This window comes from Sminthopsis crassicaudata, chromosome 3 (assembly GCF_048593235.1).
Source record: "Sminthopsis crassicaudata isolate SCR6 chromosome 3, ASM4859323v1, whole genome shotgun sequence".
NCBI classification, from domain to species: Eukaryota; Metazoa; Chordata; class Mammalia; order Dasyuromorphia; family Dasyuridae; genus Sminthopsis; species Sminthopsis crassicaudata.
Window position 1 is genome coordinate 260020229 of NC_133619.1, and position 26715 is coordinate 260046943.

The 26715-nt window shown below is 36.7% G+C and overlaps 1 protein-coding gene and 1 pseudogene across 4 annotated transcripts in view; one reads left to right on the forward strand and one right to left on the reverse strand.

The window, feature by feature from the left end:
- CLDN14 (claudin 14) overlaps positions 1 to 26715 on the forward strand; it is a 115771-nt gene that overhangs the window by 86104 nt on the left and 2952 nt on the right. The window lies entirely within an intron of this gene.
- On the reverse strand, positions 25 to 3432 carry LOC141562010 (complement component 1 Q subcomponent-binding protein, mitochondrial-like; annotated as a pseudogene).

The window sequence follows — 26715 nt, forward strand, 5'->3', positions numbered from 1 at the left end:
GCTCCCTAAATTTGTTCCAATTTATTATTGATCTCCCATCACTTTTTTTTTTGAAGAGTTGGAAGAGTGTATTGTGTCAGGAGTCAGGGGCCAGGAATGTAACTTCTCACAAATATAAGGGTGTAATTTCTGATTATCAAAGTCCATAGACACATCTGTAGAAATAAATGTCAAAGTCAACTGTTGGGCAACCTGTTTTTCAAATTTAAAATGAAATTTTTCATCCTTAAGACTAGTCAAAGGTACTAATAAGCCTTTTGTTAAAGATAGTGATTTCAGCCCACATGGAACATTAAAATCAAAGGGCAAGAGATATCTATTTCCTGAAGTTAATCCTGTCCAAATATTTTGAAAACTGAGCTTTAGATGATTTGTATTCCTGAATGGAATCTTTTACAAATTAACCAGGCGACAATCCATAGTGGTATCTTTAGAACAATGGATTGATCAGATCCCATACTTTAGAGTAATAAGTTTTGACATGAATATTTGTATCAGAATCTAAAAAGTCCAAAAAAAAAAAAACCTTAAAAAAAAAAAACAAATCAGAAACTAATTCACTGAATCCTTCAAAATAAAATTTTATGTCAGCCCAAAGTTTTGTTGTTTTTGGCAGCAACAACACTATAAAGTAGATACTTGAGACAATAACTAAAAGGAATGATATTCCCAGATGTGTTCTGACCTATCTGAAGGCGATACTAAGGTATATATGCCAGACATCCTTTTTTTTTTTTCACATCTAGAATTACCTAGTGGTCAATTTTAACAAGACCTGAAATGGGATCTCTAATTAAACCACTGTAATGTTTTCAACCATTCCAGACAGCACCAGTGAGATATTTTCAAAATGTTTAACAAACTCTAAGGGGCTATTTAATCTATTTTAAATGATCTTATTTTATACCACCCAGTGATCAACTTTGACCACCACAGGATCAATTTTGATTCCCAATGATAAATTCTGAACATCCACTGATGAGTTCAGGACTTAGAAACAATGGCCACAAAATAGACAAATCTTTTGTTTATGTAATTGCAGAGAAAAAAAGTTAAACAAAGTACTGAGGCAAACAAAACATGAGATTTTGGGGGAAATGCCTTATTTTACCTACTTTAAACTCAGAGTTTCTCATTGTAGCCCCTATTGCAGCCACAGGAATCACAGCACTATGCTCAGCAGAATGACCTGGCAGCTACCAGGCTAAGTGGGTATCCCCAAAAATCTCAAATTCAAGTGCTTTTTGCATTGTATCATGCTAAGTATTTAACATGTAAACTAAAATTATACACTTGTGATTCCTAGAATCATCCAGATTTTTTTTTTTTGAGACTGAATCTCAATGTCTCTTGAACCTTGAAATTGAGCAGTCACTACCAGGCCTGACCCCCATGCTGATCAGCATAGTAGTTTTGACCTGCCCTATTTCTAATCTTGGCTGTCTCATCTCTTCTTAGACAACCTGATGAACTCCTCTCTCCTCCCCCTCCTCACCTCGTGGCTCCCCATATTGGTACTAGGATTAGTGCAGACTTGATGGACTTTCACTCTGAGCTCTTTAGGTCAAATGAGTCAGTAGCACGAATTTTATCCACAACCCAGATTTTCTGAAGCAACAGCTTCCATAAGAGAAGGCAAACCAAGGCAGAACCATAACAAATGTCCTGACAAAACAATCTGAGTTTTGTTTTTTCATTTTTCATTTGATATTTGAGAAACCAGACATAGTTTCACCAAATAGATTTTACTGTGATTCTTTGTTTTAAACTGTTGGGAGTATTTATATGAAAGGTCAGTACTAAATTCTCCTTAGGAACTGAGAGCATTTCAAAAATGAGGGATGCCCATTGCATGTACCCCATTTAATTAACAACAGACAGTCAGGGTATTATAAATCTCTCTGCCTTTGCCTCTGTCTCTCTCTCTGTCCTCTCTGGCTTCTGAAAAAAACAGAACTCAGGCTTATTTCCCCAACAGTGGAAAATAGAACATTTGAACTGGGCTAGAGAGTCTCTGGTGTTGTTACCTTCTGGGTTGTGCTTGACAAATTAGGCAGTAGCAGCCCCCACAACATTTCTTGCCAAGCTTCAGAGTGCTGAGGCAAAGCTGTTCACTATGTACTTCCCAGAGATGAGAAGAAAACTGCCTTCTTTTCAATTATTATATTTCAGCAAAGAGAGAGTCCAATTTGATACTATACCATATAATAAGTATAAGGATCCTGAATTACATGGAAAATTTTATCTTTGTCAAGAATCTAAATTCTAAACAGTTGCTATTACCTTGCCAGAATGTAAGAAAAGAGGATTTTTTTTAAAATGGGAATTAAATTTCTTTTAGAGTTGCAAAACATTGATGCCCTGAAAAACTTGTAGAAATTCACTCTAAGACTCTTCTTTTTGCACACTGCCATCAAATTATTTAATTCACTTACTTTTTTGTTTCTCTTTTCTTCTCTTCATTTAGTCCTCAAGTTTTACATTGCCCTCCCCTTCAGAAAAAGCCAAACCAAAGAGTCATTTAATAATTTAGCTTCTTCTTCTGGTTCAGTTTTTTTGGTTTTTTTGTAGGGGTGGGGAAAGGAATCCAAGCAGTTTTATTCTTCATCATTCTGTAAGGGTATACAAAAATGGTATACAAAGCAAGGAAATAAAAGTTGGTTAGGGAATACAATATATATCTGATAGTATTTTACCAAATATTCTCCATGATAGCTTCTAGATAACTGTTCTCTTCTAAGGAAGGACTCTGGGTCCATGGGAGGGTTTAACCCCTCAGGTCTCCCTACTGACATTTGCAAACCCTTCTTGTGCTCTGAGGCCATGCTGAGCTTAATCAGTTCATCTGTAAATGTATTGTCCACATCTTGGTCAGCCAGGGAATCCATCAACTGGTCATAGAGAGCCAGTCCAGGGAATGGATATTCAGTGTATAGTTGTGTCTTTCCAGTAAAATTCACTGTAGGCTGAAAACTAACTTCCCAGATGGAGAACATATTTCTCTCGTCATTTTCTTACTGTCCAACCTTATCCTCTGGATAATAGCAGCCTAACACAAGGACCTTCTCGGTATTGCCCTTCACAATCTCCACCAAGAAGTTCACGGTTGGCATAAGTTCTTGGGGTTTTCAAATGTTGGGGTGATATCATTGTTAATATTGAATGTTACCATGATCCTTCTATCCTTTGTATACCCATTTCCCAATCCCTGGACATTTTGGAAAGGGATTTGTGTTTCTGTATTTTTCTCTCTTTAATTTCATCTTTCAGAAATTCAACAAAAGCCTTGTCCCCCTCAGGATGGAGCCCCCCGAATGTGCACAAGCTTTTAACCTTACATGAAAAATTGGAACAGTAAAATATTAATGTCTGGATTCTATGAAGTCTAGTTTTACTCATTCTAATTTGGATTGCTTTGGTTAACAGCATCATCATGCAGTAGGGATGGCAGCTTCAATATCACATCCTATGACTCTAATTATGGCCTTTCCTTAGGGGGCTTACAGTCTTTCCCCCCCCCCCATATTAATATAATTTTCTGGAGGGACACAAGAGTAGCTATTATCATCCCCTTTGTACAGATGAAAAAACAAGGCAGTAAGGTTAAGCAGCTTGTTCTAGGTAAAACAGTGAAAGCCAGAACTGATTCAGGAATCCCTTGTAGCTCTTTGGCAGCTCTTTCTATTTATCATCAAATACAGTAGAATAACTCAAATAATAGCTTTAGAGCTGGAAGGAGAACATTGGAGACTAGAGTAACCGCCTCTGACGGCTATCAAGATATAGATAATAAAAAAGTAAGTAAAAATAAAAGGAATTGACTTTTTGTCCAGTGACTTTAAAATACCTCTAGACAAGGTTTTATGGAATTTTAAAAAATTCTTCAATGAACACCAATATATTATAAAACACATTGCCTACAACCATTGTTGTTTGAAATATCTACTTCACCCTGTATTGTAGAGGAAAATTGTTTCTATCTGGAAGGACCAAGGAACCTAAAATAGTGATTTAATCACTTTTGCCTTCAAAAAGGGCTATCTAAAGGACTTTTGAAGAAGAGAGAAAGACTAGACTAAAACCTGCCAGTTCTAAAGAGTTTTGTTAAGCATTTCTGAAACCAAATATTCTTGTTTTCGCCGATTTTCACATTCCATCGACAAATTTTCAAGTGTTTTTTACTGTTCAGGGTGAATTGCTGCCCATGCAACAGGCTTCTTGTGCCAACAGAAACCAGAAAGTTTTCCAGTGTAGGGCTTTTGTTTCACTAACTCCTTCCTATACCTGGCTCAGAATTTCCTAAGCAAGCATTATTCTCTTGTTGCTTAACCATACAAAGAAAAAAGAAAGAAGAGTTTCCTTCTCCTTTCAATGTGAACTTAGGATCTATTTTTCAGATTTCCTGTTCATTTTCAAAGGGTCTTTGAGCAGAGTTTCTCCTGTAAAGAAACATCATCCATAGGATTTGCTCAGCCTGATCATTGACACTTTTACTTTCAAATATGGTGGTGAGGTGGAGGAGAGAGAGGAAGGGAGAGAGAAATCTTTAACTTCCTTGGAATATAAAAGCAAGTATACAGAATGTGTTTCCTTTGGCTGCTGTCTCTGGGCACAGAATACCAGAAGTAGTTCTATTCCCAAAGATGACAGTCAGCTGGACTGCACTTAAATGGAAAATAAACATACGAAACCATATTTCCCATTCTATAGAACACTGTAGAAGTGTCTAGTATTTCTTTTGGGACTTAAACTAGATACATTCATCAGTTTTTGAAAAGGGGGTGGGTTGGGTGGGAGAAATCTCATTGGCTGGTTTTTGGGAAATACACAGAGTCAAGCAAAGGTAACAAATCTATGTCACCCGATACATTCCAAATTAAATAAATACTCTTGTCAGTCCATATCCTTTTGAAGACTAGGCAAGAAGTACTACAAATTATTTTCTCGTTTTGCTTTTATAAGGACCTTTGTGATCTGAAAACATGTCTACAAACTACCCCTCAGCCTAAAGTAATTTTTAAAAATAAAAAAAAAACTACATATATGCTTCATCATGGTATAGAGGTGATCCTACATTTGTGGGGGGTGGGGTGATCTGAGGTTTGTTTGTTTGTTTGTTTGTTTGTTTGTTTTGCCAGCTAAAGGCTATCTCTGGTAGATTCTATCAAACTGAGAAAGTTGGAAAAGGTTACATATTTATCTTTTCAATAGCAACTTAACCTAAATTCCTCAATTCTAGAAAATTAGTCCCAGGTTTATAGACTTTTTTTGAAGATGGCAACTCATTAGGACCATCAATCAAGAATCAGAAGGGTTATGATATAAATACCCATATTGAAGAAATATTAAAGTATTGATCTAAGGAAATTCAATATTTTTAATATTTCTGAATATAAGCTAAATCATATTAATACCAGAAACCAGTTTACCAGCAGTCACATTAAATCCAGAATCAATTTACAAACTGATTCTAAGAGACAGCAGCAAACCATCTTTTGAAGAGAGCCAAGATATCAAAATTATTTTCCTAATGCCTGCTAAAGTGCTTGGCTGGACTTCTAAAGTTGTATTAAAATGAAAACAATCCTGATTACAGTCACATCTTGGTCAAGGCTAATACAGAACATAACAGATGAAGAAATAAGAGTCCAGAGACATTAAGTGACTTGCCAATCATCACATTGCCTGTAAATTACAGAGGCAGGATTTATTCCTAGGACTTCCTGATTTAAATCCAGCATCCCATTTACTAGTTTGTTATTGTGATTATTACCTTCATATAATTCTGTGGGGAGTCTCTTAGAGAGTATCATATATGCTTTGAGGATCACATCAATACAAAGGGTAGGGACTGGGTTTTGTTTATGCATTAATCTCCCTTGGTGCCTGGAGCAGGTTTTTGGTTTTTGGTTTTTTGTTTTTGTTTATAGCAGATGCTTATTAATACTTTGTTGAATTTGAATCCTATCATATTAAACCCTCTGCTTAACAATTCAAATTTCACTTAAAGTTTATGAAGCAAATTTGATTCATTTAAACTGCCTTCCATATAACACAAAAAATAAAAGCAGAATGTCTACTCAGACCATCAACCCTTTGAGAATACTAAAAGACCTTTTGATTTGAGTGAGAAAGCTTAAAGGGTCTTTCAGGTGTCTTATTTCTCTCTATATCAAACTTTTCCTGAAAGTAATCTTTCATATATAACTGAATAGTGGAGAGAGGGCAGGAAGACAAGCTAAAGAGGAAACAAATACATTTTGTTTTTCTGTTTAAGGAATTTGAGGACCATATTTCAGTAAAAATATTTGGTTAATATATCTGTGTAACTACATTTATACTGTGGCAGATGAAAGATGAAATGAGTAAGAAAACAAAGGTTTAAGCTACTGAGCATATCAATTTATTAAGCAATGAATTCCAATTATTTAACAGATTGGGACCAGGCTTTCCCTCCACTTTGGAACTGGACCCTGAATATAGAGAAAGATAGATTTTTATGTATTAAAAATAATTGATCAAATAAAATCAATTAATTAAAAGAAAACAATTATCCAAGATACAAAATTAGAAGAGGAAAGATTAGGGATTTCCCAAATTGGGAGTGGATAAATGAACAGATATAATCTCCTGAAATCAGGGGGGAAAAAATGCCCCATTCTTTTCCTCTCTATTCAATCAAAGGAACATGGAAATATCATAACTAATTAATGACTATATCAGTTTTCAGATAAGACAGATTAATTATTTGAGATGTATAATTTTAAGAAAATTCCTTGCATCAATCTTTCTATCTGACTAAATCTCTGGTCAGTATTATGTAGGTCCTTAGTTAAGGTCTCTAACCAGAAAGGAAAGCTAGAACAGCTTCTCAGCCATGCAGGGCTAGGTTCAGACAATGCAATGAAGCTTTCTCATAATTTCTGCAGTTAAAGTTTCCTTACAAGACAGGATTTGGACAAGAAATATAATTGAATGCAAAGAGAAATGACTTAGACTCCAGAATTGAGTCATAATATGGAATCAATGTGGTTCACACAATTCACACTCTCACTTGCTATATTAAATCCCCTCAATTTCCTTTTTTTGATTCATGGTGGAAGAGCCAACCTATTCCCACCACGGATAACTTATCTATAAACTAAATATATACAATTTACATATATTCCTAAACCTAAATTAGGTTGCAGATCAAACTACTTAGAGGGATCACAATGAAAGAATTTTGAAAAGGGAGATTTTTATATCACCAAGGTAAACAAGAGAACTCAGCAAATATAAGCACCTTAAACAAAAGGCCAAAGCAATATCATCAGAAATCATCATAAACATTAAATAATATCAAGTGTCATATCCTAGTAATTTATTTCCAATGTTCATTTAATTATTTCATCTCATCATCAATCCCAGGGGTCCCATGAAGTCATCTGGTCTCTTAAGATATCTTAGACTTTCGGGAACAGATTTCATTCTTAGGATGGTTCTGAAAGGATCTCTGCTCCTCTATTTCCAAATTCCTTGTAGAGATTCCTAGGTAATTCTGTTAAAATCTGCCAGTAACAAAATGTAATAAAGTTGAGTAGAATCTCTTACATTTGGTTCTCCAAACCTGAAACTTGAGAACTTTAGTTTTTATATGCTACATGATGTTTTATCTAAACCCTATATCTGATATAAGAATCTTTTTTTTAAAGAAATTACAGAGTCTAACATAAAATGAACTTTTCTGTCTTTTAAAATTAACAGACATGAGAAAATAAGTTCATTTTTTCATAATTGTCAATACAATTTTATATGTAAAATCCTTTATCCAATTTTGAGAACTTATTACTAAAACATACTCAAAAGTTTGGATTTCCATTCTAGATACATTTGGAAGATAATTGGGTATATGTGTGTATTAAAATTAGAAAATTTAAAAACTTTTGCATTATAATTTTATTACTATTTTATCCAGTTCCCCCTTTAAGAGGATATTATCCCCATATTATAATTTGATTATAAGATTTTTTCATACTTTCATTTCATAATAAATCAGAAATGTTCTAATAGTAATCTATTAACCAATAAATTTAGTATTGTACTTACAAAACTTTGACTTCCATGATTATTAAAATTTGCTATGAAAGAAAAAGAATGGACATAATTATAACAAATTATATCAAAGGAATGGACCAACTTGAGGGAAAAGGGGGGGAAAAACTCCCTTAGCTCTGTTTGATTTCAGGCATGAATTATATCTGACTACCAATCATATAATCACAGGGTATTAAAAGCCAGGCTCAGTACTAAGCAGATGGAAAAATTTCCTGAGTTAAGGATATCCTATCTCAGGCTATATGCTCTCAATTTCTCCTAGGGACAAACATTCACTTGCATCAGTTCTCACACCACAATACATACCATTCTCTACTACTGACTTCATAATAATTCAGATAACCTATTCCTGTAATTAAAACTTAAAATAATAATAAATTATAGTCCCAAAAGTTTTTATTTCAAATAAAAAAAGTTTGGTAACCAAAACTTAGGGCTTCAATATTATTGTTTTCTCATTTTTCCCTAAACTTTACATTTGATTTATCCTTTAGTTATAAATTAAAACTAACTGCATTCTTGAGTTCTTCAAATTACATATACAATAAATACATGATGATTAACTCATATTAATGTAAAGTATTAAACCATGCTGTTCATTTTTATAAATGATAGTCAAATTTTTTCAAATGAAAACTCACTCTTATAAGGAATTTATTATTTATTTTAGAACAAAATATATTTCATTAAGTATTTGACAGTTTTCAAATATCTTTACCACATTTTAAAAAGGATATCCTGAGTTTATATTTTTAAGAGATATGATGCCAAATGATTAACTTTAATTATAACTTTTAAAAAATACAGAATGAAGACAAGCAAAGGTACAAGCAAAATCTACTATGCACAACTTGCTATTCCATTCAAATATCAACAAAATCATCATACATATTTCTTTTTATTCCACCCTCATTCTAGAGATGGCTACCCTTAGACTCAAACAGATGGAGCGGGGGGGGCATCTGTACTTTAAAATTTGAAGCCCAAAGTTAAGAGCTTCCAGATGCATGGTTTCTTTCCAATTTTCTTGGGTGACCTTGCTTCTAATTTATCTAAACAATTAATTCTGTTATGTAAAACTTTGAAAGTTGTACTTTAGTCTTCCCAAAAGACATTCCTAGTTTCTGGTAGCCTCCCTACTCCTGTCATAAGGAATATCTATTACTACTATCTACAAGAGACTATGAATGCAGGTGTTGGTGGGGGTGGGACAGTGGTTTCCTCTTCATGGAATGCTTTTCAATTTACAGAAGGAAATATCCCATAAGAAAAACAACTGACCTGGTAAAGAAATCAAGGAGAGGTAATTTAAGAATTATTGAACTACCCGAAAGCCATGATTTAAAAAAAAAAAAAAAGATTCCAGACATCATTTTTCAAGAAATTATAAAGAAAACTCCCTCAATATCTGAGAACAAGAGGGCAACAAAAAAATCAAAAGAATCTAACAATCACCTCCTGAAAGTGTTCCCAAAATGAAAACTCCCAAGAATACTATAGCCAAATTCCAGAATTCTCAGATCAAGGAGAAAACACTGAAAGCAACAGAAAGAAATAATTCAAATACCATCGAGCCATAGTCAGGATCATAAAAGATTTAGAAGCTACCATGATAAAGGAGTAAAAGGCTTGTAATATGATATTCTAGAAGACAAAGGAGCTCAATTACAACTCAAAATAATCTACCTAGCAAAACTGAGTATAATTCTTCAGAAGGAGAAGAGAGAACTTTGAAGCATTATTGATGAAAATAGTAGAGCTGAGTAGAAAATTTGGTATTAAAACACAAAGCTCAAGAGAAGCATAAAAAGGTAAACATAAATAAGAAATCACAAAGGATTTGATTAGGTTAAACTTTACATTCTATATAGGAAGATGATCCAAGTAACTCTTAAAAACTTTATTCTCATTAGTGCAGTTAGAAGGAGTCTACTTAGATATAAGAAGATTATGTTGACATGACCTCAAAGGAAAAGGGTGAGAAAGAAAGATATACTGCAATGGGGGAAGGAAAAGGAAAAATAGGCAAAATAATTTCACACATAAAAGAGGAACACAAGAAAGTTAGGATAAATTAGATCCAGAGAATAGAATGGAGGGAAAAACACATTTAGGAGCCATAACTATGAATGTGAATGTGAATGGGATGAACTCACCCCAAAACAGTAGAGGTTAGCAAAAAGGATTAGAAACCAACAGCAATTTATTTAGAAGAGATTCACTTGAAACATAAAGACATCTAGAGTTAAATAAAATAAGGGACTATTTACCTTGCAGAATCTGTAAGGTAAAAATAACAACAAACAAATAAAGCAAAGAGATCAATCAAAATCTCAGACAAAGCATAAATAAAAATAGACCTAATTAAAAGAGATAAACAAGGAAATTTCTTAAAAGGTAACAGAGACAATGAATTAACATTAATATGAAATATATATGCACCAAATGACATAGCAATTAAATTCTTGAAGAAAAACTTCATTGAAATATAGGAAGCAGACAAACCCAAAGATTCCAACATTAGGGATAAAAATTCATTATTCGGAAAAAACTGTTGGGAAAACTGGAAATTAGTATGGCAGAAATTAGATATGGATCCACACTTAACACCATATACCAAGATAAGATCAAAATGGGTCCATGATTTAGGCATAAAGAGGGAGATAATAAATAGATTAGAGGAACAGAGGATAATCTACCTCTCAGACTTGTGGAGGAGGAAGGAATTTATGACCAGAGGAGAACTAGAGATCATTATTGATCACAAAATAGAAGATTTTGATTACATCAAACTAAAAAGTTTCTGTACAAATAATACTAATGCAAACAAGATTAGAAGGGAAGTAACAAATTGGGAAAATATTTTTAAAAACAAAGGTTCTGACAAAGGTCTCATTTCCAAAATATATAGAGAACTGACCCAAATTTATAAGAAACCGAACCATTCTCCAATTGATAAATGGTCAAAGGATATGAACAGACAATTCTCAGAGGAAGAAATTGAAACTATATCCACTCACATGAAAGAGTGTTCCAAATCACTACTGATCAGAGAAATGCAAATTAAGACAACTCTGAGATACCACTACACACCTGTCAGATTGGCTAAGATGACAGGAACAAATAATGACAAATGTTGGAGGGGATGTGGGAAAACTGGGACACTAATACATTGCTGGTGGAGTTGTGAAAGAATCCAGCCATTCTGGAGAGCAATCTGGAATTATGCCCAAAAAGTTATCAAACTGTGCATACCCTTTGACCCAGCAGCGCTACTACTGGGATTATATCCCAAAGAAATACTAAAGAGCGGAAAGAGACATATATGTGCCAAAATGTTTGTGGCAGCTCTTTTTGTTGTAGCTAGAAACTGGAGGATGAATGGATGTCCATCAGTTGGAGAATGGTTGGGTAAATTGTGGTATATGAAGGTTATGGAATATTATTGCTCGGTAAGAAATGACCAGCAGGAGGAATATAGAGAGGCCTGGAGAGACTTAAATCAACTGATGCTGAGTGAAATGAGCAGAACCAGAAGATCACTGTACACTTCAACAACAATGCTGTATGAGGATGTATTCTGATGGAAGTGGAAATCTTCAACATAAAGAAGATCCAACTCACTTCCAGTTGATCAATGATGGACAGAGGTAGCTGCACCCAGAGAAGAAACACTGGGAGGGGAATGAAAATTGTTAGCACTAATATCTGTCTGCCCAGGTTGCATGTACCTTCGGATTCTAATGTTTATTGTGCAACAAGAAAGTGATATTCGCACACATGTATTGTACCTAGACTATATTGTAACACATGTAAAATGTATGGTATTGCCTGTCGTCGGGAGGAGGGAATAGAGGGAGGGGGGGTAAATTGGAAAAATGAATACAAGGGATAATATTATAAAATATATATATATATATATATAATAAAAAAAAAAAAAAAAAAAAGAAATATAGGAAGCAATAGAAAATATACTAGGGGAGACCTCAATTTACCCCTTCTCAGGTAAGAATAAATTAAATCATAAAATTAACAAGAAAGAAGTTAAAGAGATTAATAGCATTTTAAAAAAATTAGATGTAATAAACCTTTGGAAAATATTGAATGGCAATAGAAAGAAGGCTATTTATTCCCAGCTGTGTATTGCAGTATCACAAAAATTCACCAAGTATTGGGATGCAAATCTCACAAACAAATGCAGAAAAGAATAAATATTAAATCATCATTTTAGACCATAATACAAGAAAAAATTGCTTTCAATAAATGACCTTTAAAGCATTAGATTGAAATTAGTTAGAAACTAAATAATTTAATTCTAAAGAATGATCAGGTCAAAGAACAAATAACAGAAATAATTTTTAAAAATTAATTAAAGAGGGGCATCTAGGTGGCACAGTGGATAGAGTACCAGCCCTGAAGTCAGGAGGACCTGAATTCAAATCTAGTCTCATACACTTTACACTTCCTAGCTGTGTGACCCTGGGCAAGTCACTTACCCCAATTCCCTCAGGGGAAAACATTAAAGATAATGACAGAAAGTGAGGCAACATACCAAAATTTGTGGGAGTCAGCCAAAAGCAGTGCTTAACAGAAAATTTATATTTCTATTTGCTTAAATCAATAAAAGAAAAATTGTATCTCAGAGTTGTTTTAATTTGCATTTCTCTAATAAATAATTAGAACATTTTTTCATATATCTAGAAATAGCTTTGCTACCTGAAAATTGCCTGTTCATATTCTTGGATCATTTATCAATTGTGAAATGACTTGTATTTTTATAAATTTGACTCAATTTTCTACATATTTGAGAAATGAAGGATATATCAGATATACTAGTTACAGTTTTTTCCCCAGTTTTCTGCTTTCCTTATAATTTTGCTTGCATTGATTTTTATTAGTGCAAAAACTTTTTTAATTTTAAGTAAACAAAATTATCACCTAAGGTATATTTGAGGTTCTCCCAGGTGAAAACAAACTGATCCTGACTTTCCTATTAGGAGTTGAGAGGAAAAAGCTTTAGCAGAGGTGTGTAATCGCAAACTATTCATCTGAGCCTTGGCTTAGCCACCTCCTTTACTATGTAAGTTGTCTGTGGCCAAAGAGCACCAATGGGTGCTACCATGCATTTATTTTTCTACAATCCATTAAAAGCACAATTATTTCCTTAATAATTCCCAGGATGTATATTAATACAATGTGACTTTGTATCAATTATTTAGAATAGTTTAGACTTCCAATGAGTATATTCCACTACTAAGTGGAATTATAATCTCATATTTATAAATGAAACCATTCTTCAGCTCCTCAGATCCATTCCTCCTATGCATTTAATTTGTTCTATTACAATCAGTGGAATGAGTTCAAGTATCACTGTTTTTATCCATTCCCTTGTGTATAGGTTGGCACCCTGAAACTGGGAAAGTCTTTCTGATAATCCCTTTAAGGTGAATGAGAATGCTGAAGTCTATCTTGGCAGTGCCAACAGAACCAATGGTGAGCTAGATCCCATTATCAAGCAATATACTGTTTTTCTCTTACTGGCATGGCAGACTGAGTGCTCGTCCTGGAGTCAAGAAGACTCATATTCTTTTTAAGTCTGACCTTAGACACTTACTAGCTATGTAACACTGGACAAGTTCCTTAATCCTGTTTGCCTCAGTTACCTCATCTATAAAATGAGCTAAAGAAGGATATGGCAAACTTTGCTAGCATCTGCCAAGAAAATCCCAAATGGACCATGAATATATGTGATATAACTAAAATGACCAAATGACAACAAAAGTGACCTAAAATTAAGGGTTGTCCCCTAATGAATGTTAAGACCAATGACATCTGGGCTTCCCTATTTCATGTCCCACTTTATGTTTATTGTCAGGGAGTCATTAAACAAGATGTTTTTTCTGTTTTTGTATGAATTGGAGACACTAAAAAAAACCTTCTAAGATGTCATTTTGTGGTACAAAATCAAGGGCTTTTCATATCCAATAAATAATAAGTCCAATGAGATATTACATCGTCTACAAGGACAGCCAGGTGCAGAGAACTCTGGGCCTAGTCTCAGGAAGTTCAAATCGAGCCCCAAACCCTTACTAGCTGTAAGGACAAATCATTTAACTTGTCTACCTCAGCTTTTTCAACTGTAAAATAGGGATAATAACAGATATGCTTCCCAAGGTTGCTATGAGGATCAAATGAGATAATATTTGTAAAGCACTTAGCACAGATCCTGGCACATAGTAGATGCTTAATAAATGCTTGTTCCCTAACCTTTTTTTTTTAAATTAATTGTGAAATGGCAAAAAATGCTATTAATGATTATCATTCTCCAGAGCTTGCTTGTTTCATACAGATTGAGATTAAACAAGATAAATGTGTAGCATACTTTAGTTTATTTCCTATAGAAGCATTCAGCAGTATAAGAGGGAAGAAAGGAATGGTAAAAGTTGTCCTCAACTGGGATTTTAGAAAGGGAAGAGTAGTATTAGTACAGCAAAAGGAAATAGAGCATAAAGGAAAATATAAAATCAAACTTTCTAACTTTGGTGTCAAGATTTTGACAAGAAATAAATGAGGTCAGAGCAAGAGTGATGGAGTGAGAAAGCAGGAGTGGGTGGAATGGGTAGAAGTGAATTAAAAAAAAACAGAGGTAGGGATCAGGGAGGGAAAAAAAGAGAGGATTTTATTCTCAGATAGAATTTCAAGGTCTGTACTATAAAAGAGAGAATACTTGTGGAAAATGCTGAGATCACAAATACAGTCACCTCTGAGTGGCTAAATAGCAATAAAGGTATAATGTTATAAGAGCTGAGAAAGCTCATGACCTGGGAGACCAGATTCTTTCAGGGGATGTTGATCTTATATTGAAGTCAAATTACTAAATGAATATGGTCATAGTCAAATAAAAATAAAACTATGAAAGGATAAATATTAAAATTATCATTAAATTAGGTTCAGATGGGCATCATCATCCTGCATTGTTTAATTTGTAGTCAAAACTCTGAGAGCTGACATAGCTGGGAGGAATGCAGGTGAGCAGAATTATAGGACACACACACACACACACAGAGTCAAACATTTTTCCTCTCTGTCTGTCTGTCTGTCTTTCTTTCCCTCCATCCCTCCCTCCTTCTCTCTCTTTCTCCCTCTGTCTCTGTCTCTCTGTGTATGTGTGTGTGTGTGTCTCTCTCACTCACTATATACCTGTTCACAGACATCCCAGGAACAAAATGACATAAAAGTTTATGTGGGGGAAAAAAAAACTTGTCAAATCTACTTTCATAAAATTAAAGCCAGCATAAGTTGACTTAGAGCACATTCTTGCTTTTCACAGCTGCCCAAGATTTTCACACAATGATCCTTCATATAACTACATTTACAAACATTCCAAGTTAATGGAAACAAATAGAATATATTCTGTTACTTCTCAAAGAGTGCTTGCTATAGGCCTCTCTTCAAGCAAGGGACACTTGAATGATCCAGTTTAATGCTTGAGACTGTCTCATGCAGTATGAGAGGCAATTACAGTAAAGAAATTACTGGATCTATAGTCTGAAAACCTGAGTTCAAATCTCATGTCTTTTATTTTACTGTGACAACTTACTATGATTTCATTAAAGTATTGAGCTACAAGTCTAAGGCCCTTGATTTTAGACCCAGCTATGATCTTGATATTGCAATTACAGCTTGCTTTTTCTATGATGCTTTACAAGTGTTCACAACACTCCCAGGAAAGCAGTGCAAGTATTATCTTTCTTTTTTACAAATGAAGAAAGGCTTACAAATGAGAAAGATTAAATGATTGGCTCACAGTCACATAGCCACTGTCAAAGTCAACATTATAATCTAGATCTCCTGATCCAAAAAACAGTGTTCTCTTCCACTATATCATATTGCCTCTCAAGTGATGCTGAATTTGGCAATCAAACTTATAGACTTGAAATTCATTTCTGCTGTGTGTCACCTTGGGAAAAATTACTTAACCTCCATGAACCTCAGTTTCCTCATCTGTAAAATTAGTAGATTGGATGAGATAGCCTTTTGAGTTCCAGCTCTAAGTCTGTGATAATGAAAAAAGAATATTTCTGGGCTTCTATTCTTTTATCTACAAAATGAAGAGGCTTGTACTAGATGACATTTCCTGTCATCCGGAACTCAACATAAAACATTGAATTGTTATGTAAAATTGCAAGATCCTGCATATGACAACAAATGGTTGCACTATACAGATGTATTCCCTTTTTGTTTTTGTATCATGCTAGCAAATTGCTAATACAGATAGGCCCATACAAAGAATAATGACTATTAGTAATGGGAATAGAAAGTATTGCTATGCCTCTAAAGTCTGAAGGGTCCTATTCTTGTGCCCTTGCTATTGCTTTTGCTGCCCATTACTGGCAAACCAATAAATTTATTAAAAAAGGATTCCTCGGGGCTCATACTTTTAAACGAGAACTTAGATTTTGTTTGATTTCGTTTCAGATATGTTAATTTGTGGTTATTTTTGTAGCAAACAGCACCCAGAATGAAAATTTATTCTCTAGAAGTTAAAGTATTACTAATGGCAGGAGTAACTGGGAAAAAAAATGAGGAAGGAAGAAATAAGCCAGAAAGTTGGAGGCTCATTAACACTCCTTTAATTAAAGCAAGACTTTAATAGTACAATTTCAAAAATAGAAACTTAATGGTTTCTAAAAATAACACTCATCTTCCTAAAATAGTCTGACCTCCAATAAATTTAGAGTGCATTTCCTACAATTAATAATGTTAAACAGTCTTACAGTTTTCCATGACACTTTTAAAGAGTTAATAAACTAACTTTAAGAACTAGGAACCTTTCACAACCTTTTGACAGAGCTCCAGGGAGTCGCTGAGTTTCCAAGTACAATGTAGGTCATGGAATTAAAACTGGAGAGGTTCTCCAAGTACCTCCAAAGGTCATACAACCTTCAAGCTTCAGAGAAAACTTACCAAAATTGTTCCAAATAAGCCAGTGCTATTCTTGCACAGGGAATGCAAGTTGTCTTGGTAATGAACAACTTTTACCAACCAATACTTACCTGAAGGGCTCTTTCAGTCCACCGTCTGTTTTTGTTTGTTTTTAATTTTGTTTTGTTTTTGTCCTGATTAACTGAGGAAGTGAGTATTCCAAAAGGAAAGAGGGAAGGGACTAAGCATTTATTAAGTGCCTCCAGGTGCTAGTCATTTTTCCTAGCTTTACAAATATTGTTCTAGTGCATCATGGAGACTCCATCAGCTTAATTATATCGACATCTCTACATGAAGGTATAACTTCAGTCCCAAAGTTCCATTGGAACTTTTTTATTAGTGGAGATAAGCTACCCATCTTCTGTAGGAGGCAGGACACAGTTAGTGAGAGATGAAAGAGCTCTAGCTTCTTACTTTGGAGATTCTCCCCAGTCCCCAATTCAGAGACTCTCTAAATGAGAATCTTCAAGCCTAAAGTCTTGCTTCTAGCTTCAAGAAGGAATATAGAAGAAGCCAACCCCACTTCAAGTTGCTGAAGGAAAATAATCTGGGAAGATATGAGAGAAATAGGTAGTCCAATGGGCTTGGGATGGGCATTACAGAAGGAACTGCTTCTGAATGGGAGATGCATTAAAGAGGCTAGAACATGGATAGACATTCTGTTATTGGCTTTGCTTATGTTATCTTCCCTTTGATGTTCAAGTTTTTTGACTTCGAATGTATTTCTGGGAGAAGCCAGGTAGGGAGGAGTCTGGAACTGTTAATTTTCCTCATTAGGGGCAGATTTAGATCCAACAGGCTTTTTTACAACACTTGTGCAAGAGGAAGAAAGTTGACTACTTTACTCATGCCTTTTGGTGAGAAAATCCTGTTTAGCAGAAGGGCTATGAAACCTTTCCTTCCTGAGGCCATATAGCAACTGAAAAACAAACATGGCTCTTTGCCTTTTCATTTTCTTTCTCTTCTAGATGCAAAAGAGTGCAGTCTCTCAGCTTTGAGATTTAAAAGACCAGAAAAACAATGTACAAGAATCTGAGAGTCCAGGAATTCAGGCCAGGTGATGCAGTCATCCCAGAAGCCTCAAAGAGCAGAGATTATCTCAGTCAGCTAGTATTTACCATGTACCAAACATTGTGCTAAGCAGAAATGAAAGGAAGGAAGAAAGGAAGAAAGGGAGGGAGGGAGGGAGGGAGGGAGGAAGGAAGGAAAGAAGGAAGGAAGGAAGGAAAGAAGGAAGGAAGGAAGGAAGGAAGGAAGGAAGGAAGGAAGGAAGGAAGGAAGGGAGGAAGGAAAGGAGGAAGGGAGGGAGGGAGGGAGGGAGGAAGGAAGCGAGGGAGGGAGGGAGGGAGGGAAGGAGGAAGGAAAGAAGGAAGGAAGGAAGGAAGGAAGGAAGGGAGGGAGGGAGGGAGGGAGGAAGGAAAGAAGGAAGGAAGGAAGGAAGGGAGGGAGGAAGGAAGGAAGGAAGGAAGGAAGGAAGGGAGGAAGGAAAGGAGGAAGGGAGGGAGGGAGGGAGGGAGGAAGGGAGAAAGGGAGGGAGGGAGGGAGGGAGGAAGGGAGGGAGGGAGGGAGGAAGGAAGGGAGGGAGGGAGGGAGGGAGGGAGGGAAGGAGGGAGGAAGGGAGGGAGGGAGGGAGGGAGGAAGGGAGAGAGGGAGGGAGGGAGGAAGGAAGGAAAGGAGGAAAGGAGGAAGGGAGGGAGGGAGGAAGGAAGGAAGGAAGGAAAGGAGGAAGGGAGGGAGGGAGGGAGGGAGGAAGGGAGGGAGGGAGGAAGGAAAGAAGGAAGGAAGGAAGGAAGGAAGGAAGGAAGGAAGGAAGGAAGGAAGGAAGGAAGGAAGGAAGGAAGGAAGGAAGGAAGGAAGGAAGGAAGGAAGGAAGGGAGGGAGGGAGGGAGGGAGGGAGGGAGGCCAAAACTGACAACAACAATCAAAAGGAAAAAAAAAAATCCCTGCTCTGAGGAAACTCACAATCTGAAAAACAAAAACAAAAACAAAAAAATACATGAAAACAGCTATATATAAACAAGATAAATTGAGGGTAGTCTCAGTGGGAAGGAGCCAAAATTAAGGCGGATTGAAGAAGACTTCTTGCAAAAGCTGAGATTTGAAGGAAAGTAAGGGTGTTAGAAAAAGAGCTGAGAAGAAAGGGAGAAGAGGGAATGCTGAATTGAATGATCTTGTTTTTTTTCAGTGAAATATGGGGAAAAGAGAAGGTAAGATGTAGGGAATTGTGGGAGATTTAAGGAGAGATGAAAAGTGTAAGGGCCCTTTAAATGGACTGCACCACAGCGCATCATTGAGGCCCGGAAGTAATTTCTGTGGATATTAGGACTGCCTTGTAGGTGAGATCCTGTCCATTTTGAGATAGCTTCGTAATGGGTGACTCTCTCGCTGATTGGCTGTGTGTGTGACCTCACAGGCCCTTTATAAGCCCACTGCAGGCAGCAGTCGCTCTCTTTAACCTGGCGCTCTTCACCCTGGCTCCCTAGCCTGGTTGGCCAAGCCAAGATGGGTAGCCAAAAGAGGTAAGGATTTTGGTAGTGAACACGTGGGTCTTCAGACCAGGTGTTCACTCAGGAACCAACAAGTCAGGGCATCAGTCAGGGCATTATGTGAGTAGGTATAATAAAGGCTTTTAAGATTACACGTGGCTGTTCTTGAGTGCGCTACCGGTTATTAAGCTATAGATTCAAGAGATTGTGGCCAGAGACCTTTGAAGGCCTCAGAGGAGGCGAGCCGGGTAGAGTTCACATTGCAAAGGACAGTGGTCAAAGGTACTCTGGTGGGTCTAGGACAGAATAGTAATTGTAACTGCCAGGAGAGCGCGTTACAGAAAAGGTTTAGAAAAGTGTCATGATGAATGGGATAGTGAATCAAATTAAATGAGGGCCCATTTGAAATTAGGTAATAGATTTATAGTGGATGCAGTTAGGAGAATTGAGGTTTTCTCTAGCTTTTTTAAGATTCTAAGGGTAATTGATCACAAAATAGAAAATTTTGATTACACCAAATTAAAAAGTTTCTGCACAAACAAAACTTGTTAGGATTACTAAGTGAGAACTCGGGTTGTCTGGATAGTGACGAGGTGAGAATTCAGGTTGGACAATTACAAGGTGAGAACTCAGGTTGACTTGATGGAAGGAGCAGGCTCATTGGCTGAGGTGGTTCTTCCCAGAAGCCCTTGCATTATCCCACGCCCATTCTCTGGGAGAATAAAAGAGAGGACTCCCAGAGATAGAGAGAAGACTCTGAATTGCATCAGGCTTGACGGGGCTCTCTGCAGGAAGGGAAGTCACTTCTTTGGACAAGAGTTAACAGCAACTGCCTGGAGACAACGGTTCATTACAGGAAGAAGAATCTGTCGGAGAGATTTGAGTAGAAGACACAGCAGATCTCTTCCCAGAGAGCGATCCAGCAGCTTCTAGAGACAACAGCTCACTACAATTGGTGTTAGGCTTAACTACCAATCAACTACAACCTCTATATGACATTTTAAGGGGAGACAGTGCTTTAAATTCACCACGCCAGCTTACAAAAGAAGCACAAAAGGCTTTGAGAGAAGTTGAACTGGCTTTATCCAATGTGGTTGAAAGAGTCACTCAAAAACCCTTGGAAATATCAGTTTTTGCTACAAAAGAGGCACCCACAGCAGTCCTTCATCAAGGAGACAGAGTGATTGAGTGGGTGAACCTCCCAGCACAACCAGAACAAAGCCTTACACCTTACCCAGTGCTTGTGGCTAGGATTTTATTAAAGGCTATTAAGAGAGTAACACAATTATCTGGGATAAGTCCTGAAAAAATATACACATTCTATACTAACGCACAGATTAATGTATGCTGTGAGACCATCCCAGAATGGCAAATTTTATTGGCCACCGCTCCAAATTTTGCACATGGATCTCCATTAAAGATTACCCGGCTACTACATAATTGGCGATGGATTTTTGAAGAAAAGGTTTCTAAGGTTCCTCTTAAAGGACCAACAATCTTTACAGATGCCTCCAAAGAAAATATTTGTGCCATATACTCTCATGATTTAACCATAAAGAGAGTAATCAGGACTCCTTTTCAATCCACTCAACAGAATGAATTATTTGCTATCATGCTAGCTCTCACTTATTACCCAGGAGACGTAAACATAATTACTGATTCAGCCTATTCAGTAGGTGTAGTACAAAGAATTGCCACGGCCCAAATAAAATTTGCAGCCTCCAATATTTATCAGCTCTTTAAGGAACTTCAAGAGCAAGTGAGAAAACATCCAGGCAAGATTTATATCTTGCATGTCCACTCACATAGTGGACTTCCAGGTCCCATTTTTGATGGAAATTCAAAGGCAGATAGCCTTCTAACCATGTTAGCCAGTAGTCCTTTATTTCAGGAAGCACAAGAATCTCATTCTAAATATCATCAGGCTGCTCGAACTTTACGTTTACAATTTGGAATCACAAGAGAGGAAGCTAGGAGCATAGTAAAAAGCTGTACAGCTTGTCTTCCTTTCCATGCTCCTACACTCCCTCCAGGGAAGAATCCTCGTGGTTTGAGACCCAATGAAATCTGGCAAATGGATGTGACCCATTATAAATCTTTTGGTCGTCTATCTTTTATTCATGTCGTGGTAGACACCTTTTCAGGATTCACATTTGCAATGCCAGCAGCAAAAGAGACAGCCCGAGTGGTCACTGAATTCCTTATACAAGCTTTTGCAATTATGGGTGTGCCACAAGCAATAAAAACAGACAATGGACCTGCATATACGTCCAAACATTTTACACACTTTTGTGCACAGTATAAGATTTTACATACCACGGGCATACCCTTTAATCCTCAAGGGCAGGCAATAGTAGAGAGAAGAAACAGAGATATTAAGACACTCCTCCAAAAACAAAAGAAAGGGGGAGCCACAGGTAGCCCTAGGGAACTTCTAAATTTAGTTCTCTATACCATTAATTTTCTAATTTTTGACAAAGATGCACTGGCTCCAGCAGACAGGTTTTATAACCCACCAGAAGGGCAGTGTCCAGTGAGAGCATCTCCACTGTCCTTAGATAATCGCCAGGTGATGTGGAGAGATCCAGAAAGTGGTGAATGGAAGGGACCAGATAGGTTAACTGCCTGGGGAAGAGGGTTTGCTTGTATTTCTTCAGCAGGAGAAGGAATCAGATGGGTGCCAACGAGTCATATTCGCCTTATCCATCAGAGAGAGACAGAAAAAGAGAAAGACCTCAAAATAAAGGAGAAGATCTAAGAAACATCTGACACTGAAAGAGCATGGATAATAAGAAGACTGTTAAAGAACTTTAAAACCAGCAGGAATCATTGGACTTCCTCACACAAGATGAGACTAATGGACAATGGACTTATGGACATTTATAAATTTTCAATTTATGATTATGTTACATACTTCTAGCATGTGTTACGTTACTATGTTACTATGTGCTTATGTAATTTATGTAATTATCTGTAATACTTCCCATATTGATGGATTTATGTTTCAAGGTCATTTATGTAATTATCTGTAATACTTCCCATATTGATGGATTTATGTTTCAAGGTCATGACTGTCCTATGTTCTAAATCAAAAGAAAGGGGGAGATGTTAGGATTACTAAGTGAGAACTCGGGTTGTCTGGATAGTGACGAGGTGAGAATTCAGGTTGGACAATTACAAGGTGAGAACTCAGGTTGACTTGATGGAAGGAGCAGGCTCATTGGCTGAGGTGGTTCTTCCCAGAAGCCCTTGCATTATCCCACGCCCATTCTCTGGGAGAATAAAAGAGAGGACTCCCAGAGATAGAAAGAAGACTCTGAATTGCATCAGGCTTGACGGGGCTCTCTGCAGGAAGGGAAGTCACTTCTAAGGACAAGAGTTAACAGCAACTGCCTGGAGACAACGGTTCATTACAGGAAGAAGAATCTGTCTGAGAGATTTGAGTAGACACAGCAGATCTCTTCCCAGAGAGCGATCCAGCAGCTTCTGGAGACGACAGCTCGTTACAATTGGCGCCCAACGTGGGGCAAGGACTTTTGCTTATCCTGACAAGAGGAGCTAGACCAGACCTTCGCAAAAACTAATGCAAATAAGATTAGAAGGGAAGTAACAAATTGGGAAAATATTTTAAGTTAAAGGTTCTGATAAAGGCCTCATCTACAAAATATACAGAGAACTGACTCTAATTTATAAGAAATCAAGCCATTCTCCAATTGACAAATGGTCAAAGGATATGAATAGACAATTTTCAGATGATGAAATTAAAACTATTTCCACTCATATGAAAGAGTGTTCCAAATCACTATTGATCAGAGAAATGCAAATTAAGACAACTCTGAGATACCACTACACACCTGTCAGATTGGCTAAGATGACAGGAACTAATAATGATGAATGTTGGAGGGGCTGTGGGAAAACTGGGACACTGATGCATTGTTGGTGGAGTTGTAAAAGAATCCAACCATTCTGGAGAGCAATCTGGAATTATGCCCAAAAAGTTATCAAAATGTACATACCCTTTGATCTAGCAGTGCTACTACTGATCTTATATCTGAAGGAGATACTAAAGCAGGGAAAGGGACCTGTATGTGCCAAAATGTTTGTGGCAGCCCTTTTCATAGTGTCTACAAACTGAAAAATGAATGGATGTCCATCAATTGGAGAATGGTTGGATAAATTATGGTACATGAATATTATGGAATATTATTGCTCTGTAAGAAATGACCAACAGGAGGAATACAGAGAGGCTTGGAGAGACTTACATCAACTGATGCTGAGTGAAACGAGCAGAACTAGGAGATCATTTTACACTTCAACAATGATACTGTATGAGGATGTATTCTGATGGAAGTGGATATCTTCAACATAGAGAAGATTTTTTAATCCAATTCCAATTGATCAATGATGGACAGAATCAGCTACATCCAGAAAAGGAACACTGGGAAATGAGTGTAAACTGTGAGCATTGGTTTTTTTTGTTTGTTTGTTTTATTTTGTTTTGTTTCTCTTCCCAGATTATTTTTACCTTGCGAATACAATCCTTCCTTTGCAACAACAACAACAAAATTCGGTTCTGCACATATATATTGTACCTAGGATATACTATAAGATATTTAATATGTATGGGAATGCCTGCCATCTAGGAGGGGGCGGAGGGAAGGAGGGGAAAAACTTGAAACAGAAGGGAGTACAAGGGATAATTTTGTAAAAAAAAAAAAAAAATACCTATACATATGTACTGTCAAAGAAAATGTTATAATTATAAAAATTAATAAAAAACAAAATAATAAAAAAATTTTTAATTAAAAAATAAAATGTAGGAAAAAAAAAAGATTCTAAGGGTAAGATTTTTGATAGGTTAAGGGGACAAGGGATTTGAAAAAAAGATGTGACAGGATAGGATTTACCTGGCTCACCAAGCAGCAAGATCAAGAAGGGAAGAGATTGTAGCCATTTCAGTATGATGGCCTGAGAAAGAACTGAGGACAAAGGGATTATTGATCAGGGTGTGGTCAAAGAATATGTTTTAGGATTGCAAGACAAAATGAAATGTGGAATTGATGGGGTTTTAGTGGCAGTCAGAGAGTTGTGGAAATCCCCTTTTAGTTGGCGCAGGTCCTTCATGAAGGAATTCACGAACCCGAAGAGTTGTAGATGGCAAAAATGGAAGTTTATTGTTGGATGAGAAGTCATCTTTGCTAGAAAAACTGACTTCTTCCATTCCAAAAGTCCTATTAGGGAAATGGAGGCTGGCACAGAGAAGAAAATGTTTTCTCGGTAGGCAAGGTCCTTGTAGCTATATCAAAGAGGCAGAACATGCTACTTTTGATCTTCTGCAAAGAAGTGAGTTTAGAAATATCTTTTAATAGGGAATCTTGAGACTCTGGTTTCAGGTTGAAAAAAAAGCCAAAGTCCCTAGGCCTAGATCTCCAATTGAATGGAAATCACTTTTTGAAAACTTCTGGAATTTGGAATTTCCTGAAAAGGATCTGCATCCCCAAAAGATTAATGGGTGATTTGTCTTAGAAAAGGCCAGCTTGAGACTCCACGGAGCCTGGGAGACCCTGATTTCTCAGATCAAAAGGAGACACAATTTCAGAGGAGTGATAATTTTACAGATTAAAGGGAACACAGTTCCACACCCCGTCAGAATGATAATAGACTGAATCAGATAAAGGAATTTCAGAGTTCATAAACATAGAAGTGGTAAATGTATGGGTGATAGATATCAAGATCAAAGGCTTTGAGGTGAAATAAGGGAGTCATTAGTCATCTAAAAGGAGTAAATTGAAGACTGTGAGATTAGGATGTTTGAGGGAGTATCAACATGAATATTGAAGTCCTATCATATAAAGTGAAAAGTTGGGAAAGAAACACTGTGAGACAGGCACTGAACTTACTAAGGAAAGGAGAGGGTTCTGGAGATGGTAGACAAAAACTACCACAATTTTTGTTATATGATAAATATGGATGGGTGATAGTGGTAGTGATATGGTGTAGCTTCTAGGGAGATATACCAGTGATTTTAAGGTCCCCTGACCTTAAGGTGTTTCTCTTCTAACAAATTGTCCCTGATTCTAAAATCCTCTGGCTTTGAAAATTGTGACCAGAGGGCCCCCCCGCCCCACCTACCCATCCAACCTGAGAATACTAATGTTCTAACAATCTATATGATTCTAAAGTCTTCTGGACTCAGGATAGTCCTACAAATCAAACTCCTGAGACAATAGTGAATAGACCACTCTTCAGTTCATTGCTGACTGTCAGATAGATAATCTGTTGGTCAGTGGTGACCAAATTCTTGAGACCACTTCTTAGTTCTACTCCTAGGCCATAAAATTAGCATATCTATAACATAAAGACAAATATGTCTCTTAGCTGCTGTTTCTTTGCTAAATTCTCTTGGAATTTAGACCACTTCAATGACATTATAATAAACTTTGCCCCTTGACTTGGAAATGGGTTCAAGCCTGAAAATTCTTTTGAAATACTGCATGACACCAGTCTGTGACCCCAACCTTTTGGGCTCCTTTCCCAACCTCAACATTAAAGTGAGAATTTAAGGGTGTAATGGGGAACAAAGAGCATTACAACTTTTCCACCAACCATGAGTTGTGATAAATGAATGTGTAACCAGTGCTGGAAAAGGTAAGTAATCATCAGGAGGGTGCCAGGTCTCAGTGAGAGCAAGAAGATAGAAAGAGTTGGAAAGGAAAAGGTTTTAGTTGAAAGCAAATTTATTAATTATAAATCAGGTATTTAAGAAAACAGAATGGAAGGGTGGGTACATTAGAGTAATAAATCAAAGGGGTTATATTGAGGTAGCCAAGAATGATGTTTGAGCAATGACAGCTGGAGTTGCAAAATCACTGGGTTGGGGAGGGAATAATGGGGTAGGGGAATAATACTAATCAATGAAGAATAATTTTAGGTAGGTTATTATTGCCCATAGAGATTAGTCTGGCGTTGTCCAGAGTAGCAGGCGCCAGTGTGTAGCTGGAAGTGGGGGAGAGAGACTGCCTGGGCCCAGACAAACCAAAGAAAGTGCCCAGAACATGGCCCAGTAGCAACCCTTATATCTTTATATATCTGTTGCCTAAGGGTTCCCTATTTGGGCTTCATATCCATCCAACTGGAAGCTAAGTTA